The sequence below is a fragment of the Lepus europaeus genome, chromosome 20, assembly GCF_033115175.1.
Source record: "Lepus europaeus isolate LE1 chromosome 20, mLepTim1.pri, whole genome shotgun sequence".
NCBI classification, from domain to species: Eukaryota; Metazoa; Chordata; class Mammalia; order Lagomorpha; family Leporidae; genus Lepus; species Lepus europaeus.
In genome coordinates this window covers 49,704,864-49,720,265 of record NC_084846.1, presented here as the reverse complement: position 1 = coordinate 49,720,265, position 15,402 = coordinate 49,704,864, and the positions used below count along the sequence as shown (strand labels likewise).

At 42.9% G+C, this 15,402-nt stretch overlaps 1 protein-coding gene across 2 annotated transcripts in view; it reads right to left on the bottom strand.

The window, feature by feature from the left end:
• The window catches only part of COL28A1 (collagen type XXVIII alpha 1 chain), a 204,782-nt gene that overhangs the window by 177,045 nt on the left and 12,335 nt on the right, over positions 1-15,402 (bottom strand). The window contains exon 1 of one of the 2 annotated variants that reach the window (XM_062179059.1): positions 11,655-11,672. The exons of the other annotated variant lie outside the window; for it this stretch is intronic. The gene's annotated coding sequence lies outside the window, so the exon portion shown is untranslated. Of the gene's footprint in view, positions 1-11,654; positions 11,673-15,402 lie in introns of those variants that run through there. 2 annotated transcript variants of the gene reach the window in all.

Genomic DNA, 15,402 nt, shown 5'->3' with positions numbered 1-15,402 from the left:
TCCCCTCATAAACCTAGGACATTTTATCTGAATGAAGTCACAGCTGCACAAGAGAGGCTGATAAGAAATTAATTCAAACTTGCATCAAAATTATCTATCCATGAGGTTGGCATTTGTCCTAGTGATTAGAATGGCAATTAAGATGCCCACGTCCCATATTAGAGTACCTGAGTTCAATTCCCAGTTCCAGCTGCCAATTCCAGTTTCCTGTCAACGCAAGCCCTAGGAGACAGCAGACCCAAATTACTGGATCCCTGCTACCTATAAGAGATGCTTGGACTGAGTTTTCAGCTCCTGGCTCCAACCCTGGTTTCCCACAACCATCATGGGTATTTAGGGAATGAACCAGCACATAGGAGTGCTCTTTCTCTTTTTCTCTGTGTTTGTCTCACTCTTCATCTCTATTTCTCTGCCTCTTGACTTTGAAAAGGATCAAGAATAAGGTTTGTGTGATGTTTCACTAGCTTCCCTGCAATGTCAACCATCCCTCACAATGTTGATCCAAAGGAGGAAAATACATTATCAACTGATATAGCAAAGACCATCAAGGCACAGGAAACAAAAGCAAAATGAAACAAATGGGATTATATCAAACTCAGAAGCTTCTGCACATCAAAGGACATAATCAATATAGTGAAGAGACATCCAACAGAATGGGAAAAATATTTGTAAGCTACTTATCCAAAAAAGAATTAATATTCAGGCCGGCGCCGTGGCTCAACAGGCTAATCCTCCGCCTTGCGGCGCCGGCACACCGGGTTCTAGTCCCGGTTGGGGCACCGATCCTGTCCCGGTTGCCCCTCTTCCAGGCCAGCTCTCTGCTGTGGCCCGGGAGTGCAGTGGAGGATGGCCCAAGTCCTTGGGCCCTGCACCCCATGGGAGACCAGGAGAAGCACCTGGCTCCTGCCATCGGAGCAGCGCGGTGCGCCGGCCGCAGCGCGCTACCGCGGCGGCCATTGGAGGGTGAACCAACGGCAAAAGGAAGACCTTTCTCTCTGTCTCTCTCTCTCACTGTCCACTCTGCCTGTCAAAAAAAAAAAAAAAAAAAAAAAAAAAGAATTAATATTCAGCATATATCAGCAACTCACAATTCAACAACAAAAAGTCAATTCAGTTAAGAAGTGGGCAAAGGACATGAATAGACAGTTCTTAAAAGGAGAAATACAAGTGGCCAATAGATACAGAAAAAATGCCCAATATCACTAGTCACCAGGGAAATGCATATCAAAGTCACAATGAGATAATCTCACCCTTTCAGAATAGCTATAACCCAAAAGAGAGCAACAATTGTTAGGATGTGGAGAAAGGGACTCCTTCTACACTACTGGTGGGAATGCAAATTGGTGCAGACATTGTGGAAAACTGTATGGAGATTTCTTAAAAAAACAGAAATGGACTTGCCATATGATCCAGCAATCCCACTACTGGGTATAACCAAAAAGCATGAACTCAGAGATAGCTACACCACCATGTTTATAGCAACACTGTTCCCAATAGCCAAAAGGTGTCCATCATCAGATGAATGGATAAAAAAATGTAGCAAATATACATATATAAAAATCATTCTCATATGCATATATACAATGAAATATTATTCAGCTATAAAAAAGAATGAAATTCTATCATTTGCAGCAAAAATGGTTGGAGCTGGAGAATATCATGTTGACTGAAATAAGCCAGACACAGAAAGGCAAATATCACATTTTCTCCCTTGTATGTGAGAGCTAAAATTTAAAAGAGAAATGCGGCCGGCGCCGTGGCTTAACAGGCTAATCCTCCGCCTTGCGGCGCCGGCACACCGGGTTCTAGTCCCGGTTGGGGCACCGGATTCTGTCCCGGTTGCCCCTCTTCCAGGCCAGCTCTCTGCTGTGGCCCAGGAGTGCAGTGGAGGATGGCCCAAGTGCTTGGGCCCTGCACCCCATGGGGGAGACCAGGATAAGCACCTGGCTCCTGCCATCGGAACAGCACGGTGCACCGGCCGCAGCGCACCTACCGCGGCGGCCATTGGAGGGTGAACCAATGGCAAAAAGGAAGACCTTTCTCTCTGTCTCCCTCTACTGTCCACTCTGCCTGTCCAAAAAAATAAAAAATAAAGTAAAATAAAAGAGAAATGCATGTATTGGTTTTACTGCAAATACAGTGATTTGCCAAACTTTGTTTTAAATTTTTGTGAAACAAATTGATAGACATTATATATTATAGTTTTAATGATCTTGTGACTATTTTTAAATTTACTTTATATGAATGAAGTTGAATGTCTTTTCATTTGATTATTGTTTATAGCCCTCACCTATTTTCCTGCTAGATTATAGTATTTTTACTTTTTTATTTGTTGAACTCTTTATTTAGTGGAGCCATTCAGCCTTTGACTATAAAGTAAATAAAAACACATTAAATCAAAACATGATAAATTATTAAGTTGGAAAAATAAAATGTTATAAAAGAACATAAATATGAAAGCACAAAAGGAAAAACAACACCAAAATAGTATTAGTTCTATCCATCTGTCAACAAAGGAAAGAATAAAAGCATTCAAAGGCAATTTTGAGAATGAGAATCATTTAAACAAAGAGTGAAAATGCATGTCTATAAAATGACATATTGGTAATAAAAGGCAGGAAATATGGCATTACTTAAATCCCTGTTCCCAAACCAAATTCTAATTGAGTTGACCTTTCCACATTCCATAGATTTTTTTTGAAGATTTATTTATTTGAAAGAGTTACAGAGGGGGGCTGGCGCTGTGGCATAGTAGGTAAAGCTGCAACCTGCAGTGCTGGCATCCCATTTGGGCGCGGGTTCGAGTCCCACTGCTCCACTTCTGATCCAGCTCTCTGCTATGGCCTGGGAAAGCAGTGGAAGATGGCCCAAGTCCTTGGGCTCCTGCACCCACAGGGGAAACCCAGAATAAGCTCCTGGCTCCTAGCTTTGGATTGGTACAGCTCTGGCCATTGCTGCCAACTGAGGAGTGAACCAGTGGATGGAGGACCTTTCTCTCTGCCTCTCCTTCTCTATGTAACTCTTTCAAATAAAATAAATAACTCTTTAAAAAGAAAAGAGTTACAGAGAGAGGTAGAGGCAGAGAGAGAGGAGTCTTCCACCTGCTGGTTCACTATCCAAATTGCCACAACAGCCGAAGCCAAGTTGATCCAAAGCCAGGAACCAGGAGCTTCTTCCAAGTCTCCCATGTGGGTGCAGGGGCCCAAGTCATCTTCCACTGCTTTTCCAGGCCACAGCAGAGAGCTGGATCAGAAGTGGGGCAGCTGGGATAGGAACAGGTGCCCATATAGGATGCCAGTACAACAGGCAGAGGTTTAGCCTACTATGCCACAGTGCCAGCCCCCTCTATTTTTTTATTACTTAATAGATTACTTTATTCATAAAGAATTTTAGAATAATTTTATAGAAATATTAGCTCAATTAGCTTTATATTATTTACTCTCTTCTATGTTTTGCTTATTTTTTGTCATTTTGTTCCCCATTTGAATAACTGTACCTTATGTGCAACACACAGAACCTTCTAAAGCATGGTGATAACATCAACTCCCTTGTCCCCATCTTATATCTTTTTTTTTTTTGACAGAGTTAGTGAGAGAGAGACACAGAGAGAAAGGTCTTCCTTCTGTTGGTTCACCCCCAAATGGCTGCTACGGCCAGCATGCTACACCTATCCAAAGCCAGGAGCCAGGTGCCTCCTCCTGGTCTCCCACGCGGGTGCAAGGCCCAAGCACGTGGGCCATCCTCCACTGCCTTCCCAGGCCACAGCAGAGAGCTGGACTGGAAGAGGAGCAGCCGGGATTAGAACCCACCTACCATGTGGTTTGCCAGTGCCGCAGGCAGAGGATTAGCCAAGTGAGCCACGGTACCAGCCTCCCAATCTTATATCTATTAAAACATTTCTCTACAATTTTCCTTTAATATTGGTATTTCCTTATTCCATGTTGGTTATTCCTTAGTAGCAGTAATCATTTTGTACTCAAAAAATCTGGGTGTTAACTAAAAATATTTACAATTTACCTCTGTAATGACTTTCTGAAAGTGGATTGACCTACCCCAATTATAAGTGTGAACGTCCATGTTTTTGTTAAGACTGTTCTATCCACTGACTGAAAGGAATAATTTAACTATTTCATGCAAAACCCAACAAAAGACAAAGATCAGATCCATTTACACTTTATTTTTAATGGGGAAAATAAATCCTATTTTTCACTTCCTTGATTTTCCTTTCACGTTTGTAACAATGTTGTACTGTATCTTGGTAAATTCTTCAATTTGCCTCTAGTTGATATTTCAACATTTCTGGATTGGGGATAAACAATAACATCAAATCTCAGAACTGGAAGCAAACATAGAAATCACTTTTCTTATTCATTCCATTTAACAGTTGATCAAACAGTGGGCAGGTATTGAGGCCCAGTGAAAAGTGAAAACACAAATCAGGGAGGGAATAAAGTATAGACTATTGGGTGTCAATGGGTCAATTTCCATTGTCCCTACACTCCCCAAAAAGTTGTGGGTCTTTGCATGAGAAACTAGAAGGAAAGGGAGGCTGTATGGCCCCTAATTTGTGCTGGAATTGTAGACAGAGGTTTAGCCTACTATGCCACAGCACCAGCCCAGGGCTAATGTTTTGAGAAAATTAAATAGCTATTATCCAAACATAATGCCAATCTCTTACAAGGCTTGATTACACAACCCTAATTAAAGTAACAGAATCATCTGATTTTTGCTATATTTAAATTCTATATTTCCTCCTATACAACAATAGTTTGTTTCTTCTTCTGTACTCTTAATTTCTGTATTAAGGATAAATCATTCATTGACAAAATTCACAGTGAAAGGTACTTCAAGTGAATTAATATTTTGAATATTTGCATAAGAAAAATCTTAATACTACTAAACCTTACCAAAAAATACTCATTTTAATCACTCATTGTTTATACCTAGAACCATAGATTCTGAAATTACACATGTATAGTTTTTCAATGTAATTAACTTTGACTTAATCATGTATTTTTATGATAATTGACCAAATTCAGAAATGACAAATATCAACAAATTAGGATAGATCACTGGTCTTTAGGGACTATGGTTTGAAAAAGATATTTGGGCACCATCTTGTGGAGCTTTGTAGAAAGACACAGAGTGACAGTTTATTCAGTATCATTAAAAGATTAAAATTCTCAGTCACCCAGGATGCTGAATGGGTAGACTGTAGGTTGCTTTCTATAAGTTTTATGGGTAGAGGGTGAGGTAGTGGAGCAAAGTATTGATAAAATTACTTTTATGTATAAATAAACTCTCTACATCACTTCTGATGAAATCTGAAATTTATTTGCTTAACATATGAACTTACTTTCTACTGTATGTGAGGCGCTGGATACAAAACAAATAAAGTCACTTCAACCTATCAAGGAGAGAGTCAAGTAAAAGACAATGGAAATTTTTACCAAAACATTTTCAGAAGTCGTCAGATTCACTGGTGTGGTAGTTTAGACACTACTTGAGACACCTGCATTCTACGGTGAATGGAGGGTCTGGGCTCAAATCCTGGCTACACTCTTCATTCTAGCTTCAAGCTCATGCATCCTCTGGGAAGCAGCAGGTGATGGCTCAAGTACTTGGGTATTTGCAACTCAAGAGGGAGACATGGATTGAGTTCTTGGCTCTTAGCTTCGCTCAGTCCTGGTTGTTGCAGGCCTTCACGAAATGAACTAGCAAATAGGATATATTCTCTCTCTCTCCTTCCCTCCCTCCCTTCCCACCTTTCAAATAAATAAAATGTATATTTTTAAAGAGTAATCAAACTCAAACTCTCAGTACTGTTTCCACACTGAATTATTTGGGAGTAAAATGTACTGGTACTCTTGTGCCCAGATTGTTAGATCCCCGCAGAGACCCCCTGAGAGTCCGTCACACCGAACTGCAAAAGCAAGGTTTATTCGGGAGTACAAGCCGCCACAGGGACCCCATCCAACCAACCGGCACAGCGGAGGAAGGAGTCAGGCCCCAGTCTTTGTTTGGGAGAGTTTTTAAAGGAAAAAAGGGCTACATCAGCAGGAAAAAAGAGTTACATACAGCATGGAAGCTTTGGGCACAGGGAGTTACTTTGTTGAGCAATCTCTACTGTGCTGTCCTTGGTCTACGGAGCTAGCTGTCCCTGGTGAGCTTTGACATCTCCGGAATGCCTGAATGCCTGCTTTTACAAGGACTCGGGTCTGCTATGGGAAACGGAGGCTGCTTTTTTTTATTGTTTTTTTTTATTATTATTATTGTTTTAAAATGGAGTCACTTTGGTTCTTCATTCCCCCTTGTTTTCGTACATGTTTAAAAACCCAATCAAGGGTTTTGGACTGATATTTTATAGGTTTTACATTTAAGGGTTTATATTGGGACTGTTGGACCATTAATTGAACGGTGTCCAATCTCTGTTTCATAAACTGTACAAGTTTGTTAACAATGGAAGGGCCAAACGTTAAAATTAAAATCAGGAGAACAAGGGGCCCTATGAGTCCTGATAGTAGGGTGGCTTGCCATGAAGAATTGAATCAAGACTTAAACCACCCCTGAGAGGCCTCTTGTTCTCTTTTTCGTTTTGCCTGCCCCTCCCTGACTTTAGCCAGCCATGTTATCTTTTATTTGGCTCGAGTGATCGGCGTAAAAGCAGTATTCTTTCCCAGAGTGGCGCACAGCCCACCACATCAGTCCCAGAAGTCCAAGAGGTGCAGAGGGATGACACTCTGTATTCAGAGCCACCCCTGCTGACATGGAGCAACGAGGCACTCTTCGCTGCCATGGGGCGATGTCTTAAGCCACTGTCTCCTGGGTGGGGAGCCCAGCACATTCCTGTAGTAGCATTTGGTTGACCGCCTGGTTGCCGAAGGCCTTGGTTCGCTCCATTACCAGCTGTAAACATTTAAACAGACACTAGTATAGAGACAGGGTGAGAATAAAGCAAGTTCCAGCCAAAACTGGGAGAGGATTATCAGTACACACATGTGGGGAGCTAAACGGCAATCTACTACAGAGAACAAAGAATTTACAGAAATCCTCAGTGTTTAATTTTAGCTCTACTTTTATACACAGAATAATGACTAGTTATTTGCAGTATGTCTTAACTTTTTAACTTTGTGTATTTACTTTTTTTGAACAAGGCGGAGCTGCTGCTGCTATGTGTAACGTAGACAGTTGATATTTAATAGGAAACACTGCTCACAGAACTGTATTTTCTACTAGCCAAATTTACCTAATAATGAATTATCTTGATAATGGAGAGTAGATACCATATGCACTAATTATACAGATGTTAAAGTCACAGTTTTAAACAAGGTAATTTACATTTTGAGGTACACTACTTACGGTAATACTGTTTAAAAGATACTACTGCTGCCCCCACAGGATATGTACAGAATGTCTGTATACCACTGACTTTAATAAGCAAAATTACAAAGGAATGAGGCCCAGGAGTGGGCCAGACAGGGTCCAGAACAAAGGACAGAGTTGCTATTAGAAGAGTCAAGAAAGGTGTTGTCCAAGTTACAAATAAGTTTTCCGATTGAGAGGCAAAAAGAACCTGATAAAAGGGGCTTGATAATAACCTGGTGGCTTTAGGCCTTGTAAGTTAAGGGACCTAGACCTATCTATCTCTTTACATAGGGTACATTTTAAGGGAGGTGTGAACCTCCTTAGGGAAGGCACTCTGTTGACTTTTCTTACTTACCTGGCCTGGGAGGAGAGCTGACCAGGTAAAGGCAGGTGGCATCTCCAACAGGAAATTTACAGCTCTGTCTGCAACTGACCCTACTTGGCCATTCTCTTAACAGTGGTGGTCACTTTGGAGGCTGGGCTGAGTGAAGGGCTTTTCAGCTTAGAGCCAATAAGATCTGTGGCTCTGACCTGAAGTCCTTCGACTCCAGGGCAGGTCCATTTCCAGTGATCCAACTCTTGGCTGACAGAGCTCCCAGGGCTCTTTATAAGCTGACTTCTGCTGAAGCCCAGGCTCACCACATCGAAAGCCACTGCAGTGGACTGGCCCATTGGGTCTCCTTGAGGGCAGATCACTGTACAGAGCTGCCTGTAATAGGCCTGCACCCATCTTTACATTGTTTCTGATGCCCAGCTCTCTTTTCCTCCTGGTTTTTGTTAAATCAGACCAGAGAATGAAAGTCAAGGGAGTGCTCAGTCCCACCTCTAACTTTTGTTGCCTAGACTAGAAGTCTAGAGTTATAGGCATGTTTCTTATGAATATTTAGCTGGGCTGAGTTACTCTGATTTCTGAACATGGTTGACCTTGTCCTTACCCAAATAGCTATGCAAGGATACTGCCAGATTGTCACTACAAAATCTTACCAGTTACCAGCCACACTTAAAAAACCTTGCATCACCAGAGGCAAAACAGATATTTACTCTGTGTGGTATTGCCTGGCAGTGGCTTAATTTTCTACGCTAGTCTTTAATCCAAGTAATTAAGTAATCTCACAAGGAATAATCATATATGGCAATAGGGTCAAAAAGGTAGGGCAGCTCTTCCATGCACAAACATTTTAAGAGTAATATCAATGAAAATTTAGCAAGTAGATTTGATTATTAGACAACAACTTAGGAAAACACCTACAAGAAGGTCCAATGTCCTTTACAAATGTTAAGAATACATGTACTTGGAAACATCTCTTAAATACCCAACATGGTGTAGCTTGTTTAACCAGCAAATTTAAGCACAAGTATATAAAATGTTTCCAGTTTTTTTTTCTTTTAACAAGTTTATAGAGATTTAGGTTACACAAATTTTTTATTAACTTTAGCTGTTTAAACTTACGGGAGACATTTTGTTACAGATTACAATATAATCAAGCTCTACAGCAATATGAACACTTGAGATATCTTTCTTGTATACATAACATTAGTTCAGCAGAGACATTAGAAAAACACACATAAATGATACAGAGGAGTTGATTTAAAGGCTAACTACATTTAGATAGATGCATTTAGTTTCACAGCAAACTACAGGGTTACATACATCAGAACAATAATGCAGTTTCAGTAATAGTTGTTAAAATCTTTAACCTTTTTTATAAATCACCAATTGATTTGAATTACTTTCTGATCTTAGTAACCTCAATTAACTATACTTTTTTCCCAGTTGGTACCTGTAATACATTATTGGCTTTATCAGTTTACAGAGTCATCCCAAAGTACTGAATACAATAGATGTAGCTAGAAAAAGTCCATTGCAACCTATAGGAGGACAGTTAAACACAGAACCAACAGTAACCAACAAGAGACACTTGTTTACATAGCATTTTGAAAGCACCTGTAGGATTTTACAAGGCACACTTAACTCTTTTAGGCCTCTGGGGCCCCTTCTCCAAAATGACCATTATGTTTAGTAACACTCGATTACCAGACTTTATAATTTTCAGACATTTGTATTAATATCATTTTATATCATGACATAATATAGACCAAATTTGATCATTGTTACAGGGTGATTATTTAAAGGTTTGAAAATAAGCACATATTTAAATAACCCATAGCTCTTATTAAAAACTCAGTTGTTTTTAAACAATTAGAATTTAACAGAGACATCAAGAGAACATAATAGATTAACTTATTGCTCTAACAGAGTCAGTAATAGTTTTTGTGTCTAAAAAAAAATTTTTATAACTTTTTGTGACTTTTACAAACCCTCTTTAACTTATTGGAAACATTTTATTTTTATACTTGTGATGTTTCTTATCTGTCAAGACAACATTTTTAAACAAGGTAACACTTTAAATTTCAGCATTAATTACTTTTAAGTGATGTTGAACTATTTTTATATGGACAATTTATGAAAACACGTTAGCAAATTTAAGTAGTTTTTCTGTGGAACATAAGGTGTTGAAAGTACCAAAGTTTACATTTAGACACTTATCTTATTTGTCTTTACCCAATTTAAATTAGCAGTTATACCTAAATGACTTAAGATCCTGATATTATATATCTCTATCTGAATTTAATTAAAATTAAAATTGTATTTATCTAAAACAAGTGTTAATTACTTATTACTGTTTCATTGAGTAGTGATCACCCAGAAATTTGTTAAAACAAATTGTAAAATAAGTTCAGCAAGTTACAAAGCAGTATCTTCTGGCTTGCACGAGATAAAACAGAAGAGCCATCAGAAGGGTGGGATATCCGATTTGTTTTATTGATAAGACAGGGAGAGTAGACTTTGGAGCAGACCTGGTTCTAAGGTAAAGTTCAAATTCTGAGATAAGACAAGGGGGAGGAGAGTTACCCAGTCCACGCCAGTCTCTAAGGCCAAATTCGAATTTTGCGCCAATCTTGTGCGCAGCGCGGCTGCTTTGAGACCCGCCAACAGAGGCTGGCGATAGACATGGAGTCTCTCCTTTACAGAAATTAACCCAATTGTAATTGTCCTTTTTAACATTTACAATTGTTCCAACACGCCAGAGGCTGTTCACCCTGGAGACCTGCTGCAGATATGGGTACGGCCTGGTGCAAGATTTACACCCTCTTCCCGGATTTTTAAGGGCCAGCGAGAGCTCACAGGACTCCACCGCCGGTCCCCCTGGGCTCCCCTCCTGCCGGCTTCTCCGCGTTTTATTGAATTTCTTTGACATTTAGAGCACTGGGCAAAAATCACATCACGTCAACACACCACGGGCCCTCACGATGCTTTAACAGTTGGATTCCCCTGGTCCGCACCAGTTCTAAGCCGGCTGCCAGGCGCCGGCCAAGAGGAGCCGCTGGGCGGAACCACGGCTGCAGGGGCGGGCCCGGCGTGGGGGGTGGCGCGGGGTGGGGGTCAGGTTGCCTCCTTGCACCCCGACCCCGGGAGCGCTGCGCGCACGCGCACATGCAGTGCCTGTCAGGCTCCCCGAAGGCGGCTGCAACTCCCGTAGCAGCTGGGGCTATCCATGGGGAGGGCCCAGCTCGCGTCCAAAGTCCCTGCCGCCTGCTCCCCCCGGGGGGGGGGGGGGGCAGGGGGGTAGCATTGTCCAGCCGCGGCGTGCGCCCAACTCTGCTTGGCGCTCCATCCCAAACGACCCAACCCTTAACCTACATTATCATGAGCCACTTTTTTTACATTTTTTCACTGTGCAAGAGTTAGATTCAGTGGAGAGGATGGAGTCGCCCCCATGTTCTGTCCAGTTAAGTCCGTTGTCAACAGAAGTAACACAAACACCACTTAACAAAAAGATGAACAAACACGGAGCCCATACAGAATTCCCACGGACAGATTCAGATGGTCATATTACAGGAGGTCTCGACTGCTCCGAGGGCGAACCTCCAGGAGTCTGAAGGAGACCAAAGACCTTATGGATGGAACGAGAACTCTGCAGCAGTCCCTCTTCTCTTCATCCCCAGATACAGATTAGACCTTCCCAGGTCCCCAGATACAGACTGGACCTTCCCAGGTCCCCAGACACAGACTGGACCTTCCCAGGTCCCCAGATACAGACTTGACCTCCCCAGGTCCCAGACGAGGACTCGGGACGTCTCCCGTTTCCTCCGGGGTGTGCCCTGCGAGCACGTCCGCTCGGGCAGTGACCCTCCCCAGATTCAGAATACAGATGCAACGGCGGCCGGTGCTACAGATTCAGACTTAGACACGGTTAAACAACGAACAAGTAGACTAACGAACTCACCCCGTCGACTGGAGCAAACCTTCGGGGTCAAGGTCGCTGGGGGGCTTTTGGGGATCACAATCCTGGACAAGCCCCCAAGTTATGCTGTGCCCAGATCGTTAGATCCCCGCAGAGACCCCCTGAGAGTCTGTCACAGCGAACTGCAAAAGCAAGGTTTATTCGGGAGTACAAGCCCCACAGGGACCCCATCCAACCAACCGGCACAGCCACAGCGGAGGAAGGAGTCAGGCCCCAGTCTTTGTTTGGGAGAGTTTTTAAAGGAAAAAAGGGCTACATCAGCAGGAAAAAAGTTACATACAGCACGGAAGCTTTGGGCACAGGGAGTTACTTTGTTGAGCAATCTCTACTGTGCTGTCCTTGGTCTACGGAGCTAGCTGTCCCTGGTAAGCTTTGACATCTCCGGAATGCCTGAATGCCTGCTTTTACAAGGACTCGGGTCTGCTATGGGAAATGGAGGCTGCTTTTTTTAATTGTTTTAAAATGGAGTGACTTTGGTCCTTCGGTACCTATAATTTACTTTGAACTGCATCATTAAATAAAGGGAGATGAATAAAGGGATGGGGAGATGGATAGATCTGTGACAAAGCAAACCTGCAAAGCCAGCATCACATATGGGTGCCAGTTTTAGTCACAGTTGCTCTACTTCTCATCCAGCTCTCTCTGCTATGGCCTGGGAAAGAAGTGGAAGATGGCCCAAGTGCTTGGGCTCCTGCACCCACATGGGAGACCTGGAAGAAGCTCCTGGCTTCCAGCTGGCTCAGCCCTGGCTGTTGAGGCCATCTAGGGACTGAAGCAGTGGATGGAAGATCTCTCTGTGTCCTGGCTTTGGCCCAGCCCAGTCCCTGCCATTGCAGCCCTCTGGGGAGTGAATTTACAGATAGAACTTCTCTGTCTCTTTCCCTCTAACTCTGCCTTTCAAATAAATAAATAAAATCTTTTTAAAAAGTGTGGAATCTACTAGGTGAGGAGTGGGTTTGGCATATAAATCTGTCAATTTTTCTTAATGTTTACAAATTTTTATAACAAAATGTTAGGCCAGAAAAAAAAAAAAGATAGCAATATAGTGTGAAAATATCCTTAAAAGTGACCCGGAAAGAGGCACCCTACAGACTGATACACAAGGAGAAAGCATAGGGAGCACAGGATAACAGGGGGTCTTTTATTCCATATTAAAGTATGCATACTTCATCTTGAAAGCAATGAAGAGCTACCAGACAATTTTTTTTTTTTTTTTTTTGAGTCTGGATTAGGCTTTATTTTCAGAACACAGAGAAATGGAAGTAAAGGCGCAGGGGTCGGTCCGGTCCGGACCATCCCCAACAGCGGTCTAGAAGGCGATGCTAGGGATCCTGGCGTGCGGGGGCTCAACGTCAAAATAAACCCCCCCCCCGCGGGTCCATCGTCGTGCGGGAGGGGCCGGCCCTGGGCCGTGCTACTGGACAATTTTAACCAGAGGTGGGGGAAGTGACGCTAACACACTTTCATTTTAGCAACATCACTCTGTAGCTGTATGAAGAATTAACTGCAGGAAAACAAGCCTGCAGGCTGAGACCTATCAGGAAACGATTACTGTAACACAAGTGAGAGACAAAGCTCTCAAGTCCAGGCTGCGGGAATGGAAAGAAGTGAACAATTCTAATATTTAGGAAGAAGAGTTGAAGAACATAGCAGCTTCCAGACCCAGGAAAGTGGAAGAAATGAAAGGAAAAGACAATAACCAGTGAGAAGTAACAACTGGCCTTCAGGAAAAAAATTATACACACACATATCTATATATCTAATATAATACACCTAAGTTGATTATACTGATGCAAAGGATATGTAGTATGTAATTTATAAATAACAACCAGGCCAGCGCCGTGGCTCACTAATCCTCCACCTGCGGCGCTGGCACCCCGGGGTTCTAGTCCCGGTCACTCCTCTTCCAGTCCCGCTCTCTGCTGTGGCCCCAGAGTGTAGTGGGGGATGGCCCAGGTCCTTGGGCCCTGTACCTGCATGGGAGACCAGGAGGAAGCACCTGGCTCCTGGCTTTGGATAGATGCAGTGCCAGCCATAGCAGCCACTAGGAGGGTGAACCAACGGAAAAAGGAAGACCTTTTCTCTCTCTCTCTCTCTCTCTCTCACTGTGCAACTCTGCCTGTCAAATAAATAAATAAACAACCAAATAGACAATAGTCTTTATTATAAATTCCATACAGCAAATTGATTCTCACAGAATGCTTTCAGTTGACTTTTCACCAGATTCTTGCATTCTTGGCCAACCTACAGTTGCAATCTATGGTTACAAGGGATGTGTGATTATGGTTCCAACAGGAAGGGTGATTGACATTTTTAATTTCTTTAAGATAAAAGTCAAACAGAGCCAACAATGACTTAGAATGGAATACAAGGTGGCTGAATAGTGAGAGGCTACACTGACCTCAGCTACAGAGAGATACCAGGGAAACAAAGGAAGAGCACATTCCTGGGGGACGAGTCGAGAGAATTCTTCAATGGAAGATGTTCAGTACACAATACAAACTCTGTGGAGCTGTAAGGAGCATGAAGAGACACATCACCACAAACCACCTCTGCACGAGCGAGGCTGGCTCCACGCTGGGAAGCGCCATCTTCCCAGGGCAAGGGGAGAAGAGGTTGCCATGGCTCCCAGCACTGGAGCTTGGACAAAGAAATAACTCCACAGTCCTCACTAGCTTTGAGTCCCACCTGGGGAGCTGGTGGGGGTTGAGGCAACTACTTTTCTCTGTGAAGTGAGGCTCCATTTCCTTGCTCCCCTTCCCCCTGCCAATGCACCAGACTCAATCTGCTGAAGTGGAGCTGCTGCTGAACTGTGTCCAGAGTTGAGGGACAGGGGATAGTTTCACCTATACCAGAGGCTGTAGGGGCTGGGATAGGGAAGTTTGCATGGTGGAGAGTGAACTGCTTGCACCCTGTGAATGTGAGAGGTGTGGGCACAGGCTATGGAACTGAGAAGGTCGCAGATTGCAGCTGGATTCCTGTGCATGTGCCAGGTCTGACTGCACAGACTCAGAGCTCTCCACACCTGGGGGAGCTGTGGAGGGTGTCAGGTACGGACTGCAGACTGGATCAGAGCTCTGTACAGTGCATGTTCCTGGGCAGGTGGTGTGTTCTGGCACTGTGAGTTCACTCTAGGCTGTGAATCAGCTGATTGACTCTGGCACACAAAAGGACTGAACACATTGGCTGGCTCCAACATATCCTCCCCGCACTGACTGTAGCCAGAGGAGCTCCACCATGCCCAAAGAGACACACTCTGGACTCTTGCTTCACTCACAAGTGCCAGCCAGAGGTCCCTGATCCCACACAGCACACATCCCTGGAACTAAAGTACAAGCCTTTGGCAAGCCACCATGTCTCAGAGATGCATTTCCAGAGAATAAAGCTTTCAATCAAAAAACACAATGAAATCCAACCTCCTCCCAGATGTGCAAAAATCAATGCAGAAACACAAAAAAACACATGAACAAGGACAGCAATATGTCTCCCCAAAAGGAACACAATGATTCATTAATATTGGACCATGAAGAAGGGAAGATTGCCAAAATAACTGAAAAACAATTCAAATGAATAATTGTCAGGTTACTCAAAAATACCAAGAAATGGTTAAATGAAATTAGGAAGTCATTACATGGCATAGATGAAAATGAAGGAGAGATAGCTACTGAAGAAAAACCAAAAAGAAATAGTCAAAATGAAGCATTCAATGTCAAAAAACAGTGTGAAAAGC